Source organism: Cydia strobilella, chromosome 7 (genome assembly GCF_947568885.1).
Source record: "Cydia strobilella chromosome 7, ilCydStro3.1, whole genome shotgun sequence".
NCBI classification, from domain to species: Eukaryota; Metazoa; Arthropoda; class Insecta; order Lepidoptera; family Tortricidae; genus Cydia; species Cydia strobilella.
In genome coordinates this window covers 131,796-141,327 of record NC_086047.1, presented here as the reverse complement: position 1 = coordinate 141,327, position 9,532 = coordinate 131,796, and the positions used below count along the sequence as shown (strand labels likewise).

The following is a 9,532-nucleotide window of genomic DNA, read 5'->3' as shown; positions in this document are numbered from 1 at the left end:
AATAATCAACTTGTCTAACCATTTATCATAAGCAGTTTCTTGCTCTCATTTTTTTCCCCAGGAAATCAAGCGGCGGCTTTCTTGATGTGGCACCCCCAACCCCAAGTCCCCAACCCGCATGCTGCACACGTGGGGGTATTCGCTAATGAGCCGAGCCTCGTTAGACGTCATTAATGACACCGATTATGTCGGCAGGTGTCTGAGGTCATAAAAAGTGGACGTTTTGAGTTGATGACGAGACCTGCGAGCTGCGGTCAGCAGTGTTAATTAGAAGGACAATAGACTTTTTATTGATTCAAATGGACAATAGGAAAGCTCACAATACATATAAGATGCTGGAGGGTGACACCGAGTTTTTGGACTTGACTGATTATGTTCGCTTTATTAAATAAAGAGAGATATTTGTGAGTTCCGAAATTATTGGAAATCGTTGCTATTTGGATGATCTGATATTAATGTTACAAATTTATTGAATTTGACTGCTGCTCAGAAGTATTTGATTACTTCGCCCGCTACGATAATTATAATCTGATGGCTACTGTACAAATGACTTTTATCTTTTTTTTTATTGATAAAATTCTCCTAGTACGTTTTTCAAAAGTAACCACACCCGCTGGTTTACAACCATTACTTAAAAAATTCCTTTAAAACTTCTTTATAGTTTTACATATAAAATGTATATAATATATGGTGCTATAAAAATATTTACTTAGGTAACTATTCATAAAACATAGCAAACTTCTGTCTTTTCCACCAAACACAAATTTTGAAAATGAAGGACGTAAACAAAGAACGTAGTAAACGTACATTTGACAAACTATATAGTGCTATATATATGGAAGGTAGACGTAACGAAATTCAAAAAGTGACCGTAAAAAACAGTAAATAGGCGGCGCCACCATACACTGAAGTACCTAGACCATACACCTAGTATTTTATATAGATGTGCACCCGTGCGACCGTGGGGGACAGAACATACGCAATGCGACACAAATAAAAACACGTTTTAACATTCCTGACAACATACCCGAAACAACCTACGTAATTTGGTCGGGTTATTTGCTGCCCCTCCCCCATTTCATCTCTACATTATCATACCTCTATGGTTCATGTCATAGAGTCTCCTATATATTACAATACTCTTTGGTCTCAGAGCCTATCTAGCGCCACCCGAGAGATTAGGAACTATTATTTACAGCTGAAAGCTGGTTACTTTTGCAACAATTCTGCCATAAGCATAAGAGATTGTAATTCTTTCTATACCATCCATAGCCATATACCAAATGGGTTTGAGAACAGCCTACTACAGCGAGCAGCGCCAACACATGTTAGTTTGTGACATTAAATCACACACGTGACACGTCACATAATGCCATTACTCTCGTTAGTCGGCGGTGTGACAGCCGCCGCTAATGGCCGTGCACTCCTTAGCGATTGTCGCGGCGCGGTGCGACTGAAACGCGAGTCAAATCGCAAAAACGCAGGATGTGTTCAAACAAACCGTTACGAGCGGTGAGCCGCGCCGGTGCCGCCCCCACGGCCCACTACAAGCTAGGTAGATATTGGGCTGAAAAAACCTATTACTGCCAGGAAAATCACTTGAAACAATAATAAAGAGAACTCTTTTTTCTCTAAAGAAATGTACCTATCTACAAAAGGTACACGCGACAACTCAATAAAGTTTTTATACTTTGGTTAGCTGTATGTAGGTACCAGCCGTCACTCACTCGTATTACACTCGAACATAGACAAACAAATCCCACCAAAAACATTTTCATGTGAAATGTTGCCAAGACGAAACCATAAGGCTCGCACTGTAAAAAAGTTATCAGATCTCATGTAGAGCCAAGCTTCTAACTCTACAAGCCCTAACTTCACAAACTCGACTACACCTTAGTCAAAATACATATATGGCTGTGGTTCCCTCAGTTACTGTGCCCTCTGCCTCTATAGCTGTTTCAGAGCCTTAGTTAGGTTATAGTTTATAGTCTTGTTTTGTATATACATATATATGTATTATCCTCACTCTATTTAAGTTACAGTTTAGATGTTTGTGTTTTCCACGGTTTAAAGGACACATATATGTAGTCCTCGGGCCGCAGCGCGGCATGTTTAATGAAAAAATGTCTAAATCTGGTCCTATTTAACTAGCAACATTTACTTAACTACCCGTTTTTATTAATAAAAGTCAAATGACTAAATGAGGGTGGATGAGAAAAATCAGATTTGACGTTAGTGATTAAGGCAAAATTGTTCTGTCGCTGTTTCTTTTAATTAAGACATTATTATATCGGTGCATTGTTGACGTTGACATTGTTGAAGTTACTAAATTAATTTATGAGACTAACTAATAGGTTACTAAACCACTGATACGCTAATATGTTAATTTTATTATGTTACCTTAATTACAATATGTAAATTAGAATTAATAGAATAGAAAAACTGTACTATTGTATGCTCTTACAGGGTGTCATGAACTGGCTATATAAAATGTAACACCTTATTATGTACATGACAATGCAATATTGAATAAATGACTAAAATGACAATATTGTTATACAAATAAATGCATCTATAATACTTGTGACAGTTACGTAGGAAGTGGTGTCCTCGATTATTTTCTACAATTTTTTGTCAGACTATACACTGTACACAGTCATATCACAAACAAACCCTCTATGGGCCTGGCCACATGTACGCGGTGCGACGTCGCCGACGCAACGCGGCGCGTTTTGCGGTGCCGCCGCCGCAACGCAGAAATCTGCGGCGCCGCTCGCCGCAACGCAAAATCTGGCGGTGCGTCGTGCGACGCCGCGCGCGGTACCGCAAAACGGTGCGCGGCGTCGCCCGCCGCAACGCAAAATTTTGCGGTGCGTCGTGCGTCGCCGCGCGCGGTGTCGCAAAGCGTTGCGCGTCGCCGCGCGCGGTGTCGCCCGCCGCAACGCAAAAATTTGGCGGTGCGACTTGCGGTGCCGCGCTGCATAAGTAGTAAAGAATTCGAATACCAGTGTTTGGCTGTTATTAAGAAGGCGCAGAAATAAGAAGCAATTGAAGAGAAAATTTTGGGTAAACCCATGTCTTCATGTCATGAATGATGATGGATATCATTTCAAAAGAAAATACGAGGCATTGAAGATGACTGAAAATAAATTTCATAACAATTTTCGAATGTCTGTGTCGTGTTTTGAAGAACTTTTAAGCAAAATATCGCCTCTAATAAAGAAGAAACACATATTTAGAAGACCTGTTGGGCCTCTGGAGATGTTGGGAATAACAATAAGGTAAGAAATCTAAGGTCTATTTTCTGTCTCTTTTAAGGCCTGAAGTATATCGGACTCAAATTGGTCGGTCGTTTTCCTTTTCCGAGAACAAGGCTGGTACCGAGATCTGCTTGTAGTTTCATTTGTCTGGCCATCTTCGTCACTTTCTTGGTCCTCGACTATGCTCGAGTCAGTTAAATTTGCAGCATTTTTAAAAAAAAACATTAGTTGCTTGTAGAAATGGTATTTTTTTACTCTCGTCACACCAGCGCCCGATTTATTTAAGCTTTCAAGCCTTTTTGAGTATCTTGTAAAATTATCTTTGAGGTTTTTCCACTTTTTTATCACCTCGTTTCCTAAAAAATAAAGTTCATTTAAAACATTTTACATTGTAAAAAAAACATCTCTTATTCAGATTATTAGTGACTGTTTGCAAATTTTCGACCTTTGCATTAAATTACACATGTAGAGATAGACCAAGAAAAGTCTGCAACGATTTTGATAGCACACGCAGTGCGAGTGTTATTTTAAACGTCAAACTTCTATGAAAATATGTCGTATAAATAACACTTGCACTGCGTAGGTATGCTATCAAAATCGTTGCAGACTTTTCTTGATCTAACTCTACTTATAATATGTAATAGGAAATTTTATTAGTCAAACTGGAAATTGTTGCATACAAAGTTCATTAACTTTGTTTTTGTTTCTTGAGTGACTCAAACCATCTCAATGGTATCTGTCACTCAAATAGCATTTTAATATTTACATTAATACGTGACCGCGAGATTGTCTGATAAAGTTTTATATTAATTGTCCGACTATTTGTTTCCTACTTATGTCATTTAAACTTTAATACACATTTGGGTATCTATTAAAACCAACCATATAATTAATAACAAACTTTCAATAAAATAATATACATATATAAATTTACTGCATGGTTGTTGTCACTTTGTATGGCTGCGTAACTATTAACTTGTATATGCAATAATATGCATACATATAGGTATATATATAACCTATAATTTAATAAAATATAATATAATATATAAATAAATATAAAATATAATATAATGTAAATTACGCATCCATGACAATGTATGATTAATACAAATAAAAAATATGAATATGAATATGAATATGAAATATTTATTTTCAGGTTTTTGGCGACTGGGAACACATTCAGAGATATGGAATTTACAGAATATCGTGGAAGAAGTACAATTGGAAAAATAGTAAGAGAAGTCTGTCAAGCTATATGGAAAAGCCTTCTAGGTAAAGGTATACCTAGTATAACAAAAAATCTACTAGAACAAATCGCGGACGAGTTTTTTAAAAACACTAACTTCCCCAATTGTATTGGGGCCCTGGATGGTAAACACATTCGAATTTGTAGTCCCGATCACAGTGGCTCTCTTTTTTTCAACTATAAAGGCTACAACTCTATAGTCTTGCTGGCGCTTGTTGATTCCAATTACAGATTTGTATATGTGGACATAGGAGCTTAAGGCAAGGAATGTGATTCAACGGTTTTTCACAATACAAAACTGAATGAATTATTACAACAAGGCCAGCTTCCCGTACCAGCACCAAAGCCGTTACCTGGTTCTCAGACGTCAATTCCCCATGTATTTGTAGCAGACGAAGGCTTACCTTTAACGAATAACATAATGCGTCCATATCCAGGAAAACACTTGACTATACAACAAAGAGTTTTTAATTATCGCTTGAGTCGCGCAAGAAGATACGTTGAATGTACTTTCGGTATTTTAGCTAATAAGTGGCGCATTTTTCACCGACCATTGAATGTCCAATATAACTTTGTAACAGATATCATAAAGGCATGTGGTGTTATTCACAATTTTGTTATTAGTAGAGATGGAATTAAACCATCTGAAGAACTACTGATTCACGACGGTTTTTCAGATTTACATCATTCAACAAATTATACAGGGTGAATTTCAAATCGTGAATCGTAACCACGTTTACCGGTAAAGCTACTTAAGATTGATACAGAGCACTAGTGTTAATTACAATTAAGGACCTGCTTAATTAATTATGAACAAAAACAGAAAGTGCGTCCCCACTTGTCTTCCGCCTTGGTCACCCTACACGAGTCACGTGACTTGCAACGCAATGTTTACCTAAGTGCAAAGGTTACCTTATCAATATCATGCATTAAATGCATTGTGCAGTTTGTTAATTAAACACTCATAAATTTTTCCTTTAGTTTACTCACATAAAAAAAAAACAGATATTGCAACAAAAATTTTATTTACACAAATGTTCGAAATGCTCGCCCTGGACTTCCAAACACAAATTTGCTCGTCGCCTGAGATTGTTCTTTACTCTTCTTAACACAAAAACGTTGGCTTTTACTGCCTCAAAAGCTCTTTCGATTTTTTGACGCAGTTCCGCTACAGTTTCAGACGGTTGTGCATAAACTCGCCGTTTGATGTCTCCCCAAAGATAAAAATCTAAGGGAGTCAAATCGGGACTTCGCCCGTTTCGTCCGATCTAGCGGCGTTGGTGCTCCCTGTCCAGGTGAGCTCGAACTTCGCGGTGGAAATGAGCCGGGGCTCCGTCGTGCTGATAATGCAAATTAATCAAGCACTCTTCCGGTACTTCTCTTAGCAAATCTGGTACCACATTTATCAAAAATTGGAGATAGTTTTGTCCATTTAATCGTCCTTGAATGAAATATGGTCCAATCAATGCATCATTCAGAATACCTGCCCACACGTTAAGACTGAACCTTACTTGATAGGCGTCTCTTCTCGTAACGTGAGGATTTCTTCCACTCCATCAATGCTCATTATGAACATTAAATAGCCCGATCCTCGTGAACGTTGCCTCGTCAGTCCATTAGTATGTTCGGGTCCAGGTTTTCTAATAGCCATCAGCACATGGCCCTCCTTTTTCCGTAATCAGCCAACAAGAGATCTTGGACTGGCTGGAAGTGGTACGGGTGTTGTCCTGATGCATTAAGCAGCTGCCAAACGTAACGTTGACTTACGTGAAAAAGACGTGCAGCAGCTCTTGTACTCGCTTGAGGATTACGATTAAAAAATAATCGTATGTTTCTGTACAGCCTATCCGGATGAAATCGTGGTCAACCGCGAGCCTGAGCGTGCATAGGCACAGTAAATTGGCCATAATCTCGTAGGTTTTGCACCATCCTCATAATTAAATTTTGTCTCGGTACCGGCGACTCAGGATACCTTCTTCCGAATAGTTCTTGCGTTTGACCAATTCGGCCAGTCTGAGCATACCAAGATACCATATCACCTTTGTATGTTCGTGTACGGATACGGTGGAGGCATTTTTAAACCATTAATCGTAATAAAACTGAATTATTTTATGGGTAAATACGATTTAAATACTTATGTTGACAATGTCGAAGATGTTTACATTATTGACAATACGTGCCAAAATTCTTTCCAGCCAACTTCAATTATTAGGTTGGATATCTAATGTTGAAATTTTCATGAAAAGTGCGAAACATGAATGTAGGGTGACCACGAGATTTTAAAAATTAGGATAAATCAAATTAAAAGTGGACAAAATAAAAACGTACTTAATTTAGGTTTAATTGCATTGTAAATTATTGTTAACTATGTATAGACTTCAAAAAAAAAATTACGATTCACGATTTAAAATTCACCCTGTATATCCTCGACAAACCCAGTTAACATAAGAAATGAATTCTGTAAATACTTTTCTAGTGATGTGGGAGCCCTTACTTGGCAATTAAGTAAAACATAATTTAATATTAGTATAGGTTTTATTTCCGTTCGCATGTACAAAACTATTAGCTTAGTATACTTGTATTGTATTATCCTTTTAACACATAAACATATTTGTAAGATGCATGCTACTTGACAACAACTATATAAGAAATAGGTAGTAATATGTTTTAAATAATTTATTAATATTTCTTATCCGTATGCATAAATAAATGTGATGCATACAGGCAAACAATACCACGTTGCTACACTGTCAGTTTTCAAAGACTATTTCACTACCTTATAATACATATATATCTTGATGGCAGGGCTATAACCGCGAACACTCTAATAACGCCTCAATTGGAGTAAAAGAGAAAGATTCCCGAATTTTGCGAATTTCGGTGTTTGCGGTAGGCCCTCCTGCGTAGTGTCGTATTAACAACTGGCATTACTGGCAACAAGTTATATAAAAATGGTGATTTTTTTGTAGTAGTAAAATAATATAATATAACCACCCCCACAACCTGATTGTCATTGTCTTAGAGGCGTGTAAATTATTTTTGGATGTTGACTTGTAAAGATGTTTGTGGACTCGACTGTACCTATATGAAAACTGTAATTTTTTTCTAATATGAAAGTTGGTGAATTAGTAAGTAATTATTATAGCCATATTTATATAAACGATTGTTGATTTTTATAAGATATATACCTATATAATATTATTATTTTTCGAATGTTTACTTGTAAAAATGTTTGTGAACTACTGTACCTATATGAAAACATTGAAAACTGTTGATTTTTTTCTAAGATACCTATATTAAGCCTGTATGAAAGTTGGTGATTTAGCAAGTATTCATTATAGCCATATTTATATAAGCGATAGTTGATTTATATAGTATACATATATTCAAATTGTAATTACAGATTTGCAAAATTATTAAAATATACTCAAGAGCAAAGGGGTCGGCCGCTAATCCATACAAACGTACTCCCCATTTTCCTCTCTAGATATTAACATTATGGAAAATATTTTTTCATAATTTGATGTATATACCTATATATTAACCATAGGGGCATAGCTATATAACAAATTGTGTCAAAATATTTTCAACAATGTTAATAACCAGAGAGGAAAATCAGGACTACACGTTTGTATGAAACGGCGATTACGCGCGGGTCCTCCACTTTCGTATTAAGTATTAAAAAATATATATATATTTTGTAAAATGGTGGCGGTATTAATTTTAGAATTTTAGAACACGACCTGATTGTCATTATCTCTAAAGGCGTGTAAATTATTTTTGGAATGTTGACTTGTAAGTAAAGCTGTTTGTGATTGTTGTTGATTTTTTCTAAGATATATTAAGCCTGTATGACAGTTGGTGAATTAGTGAGTAATAATTAGAACCTTATTTATAGATAAACGATTGTTGATTTTTAAAAATATATACCTATCTATAGTATACTATTATTTATGGAACGTTGACTAAATTGCGATTACAAATTTGTATAATTATTTAATTATACTTAAGCTTTTGTAAAATGGTGGTGGTATTATTTTTAGAATTATAAACTACATAGTTGTGATTTTCTGTACCTAACGATTACAGTTATAATTATATAGTTGAACCTCGATAGCACGAATCTCATGGGAAATGCCAAAAAATACGTGCTAACGAGGAGGATTCCTCTTGTAGAGGACACCGACTTAGAGAGGTTCTTGTGGGTTTTTGTTCGTTTTAAAGAGGTTTCGAGTTACAGAGGTAAAACGCACGAAAAATTATTAGTGTTAAAGAGGCGTAATTGTAGAAACGGAGAAAGTACAATCTTTATATCTTTTTCGAGCTATAGTCGTGAAGGGAATAGTTGGTTACTTCGTCTTGTGAGGTTAAATATTTCGAGTTATGGAGGTTTTGGACTATGAAGGAAAGGGAATGGCATTGGCATTTTATTTCGCGTTAACGAGGAATTCGCCTTATCGAGGTTCCACTGTAATTTCATGGAAGTTTTTGATTTTCGTAAAACAATTATACAAAAAAATGTATTAAAAAAAAAGTTAATTATAGTCATGTTAGCAGGTATATAAAAAATGATGATTTAAAAATAAAAGTTGTCGATTTAGTTAGCCACAAGTATAAACATATTTTATATACCTAACAAAGGCAATCTTATATCATGTTGATTTTGCAAAAAGACATATACCTACATGTTTTTTTTATATTTACCTATTTATAATTATGAAATAAAACTATGAAAACGGATTATATCGCGGGTGACCCGTCACCCGTTGACCACGAACGCTGTAAAGAGTTCGAAACGTCGGGATGTATTATAAATTCAATATACGCGATATAATCCGTTTTCATAGTTTTATTTCATGAGTAACTATCGCGGTAACCGAAGACAATACTATTTATAATTACCTAATAATTATGGTCTAAAGAATAAAAATAATTTACATACAAAATTAGTTATGATTTCTTACCTTATTGTTATTCCCAACATCTCCAGAGGCCCAACGGGTCTTCTAAATATGTGTTTCTT

The 9,532-nt window shown here is 35.8% G+C and overlaps 1 pseudogene; it reads left to right on the top strand.

Moving 5' to 3' along the window:
* The first annotated feature begins 1,283 nt into the window (after positions 1 to 1,283).
* Positions 1,284 to 7,025, top strand: LOC134742757 (uncharacterized; annotated as a pseudogene).
* The last annotated feature ends 2,507 nt before the right edge of the window (positions 7,026 to 9,532 follow it).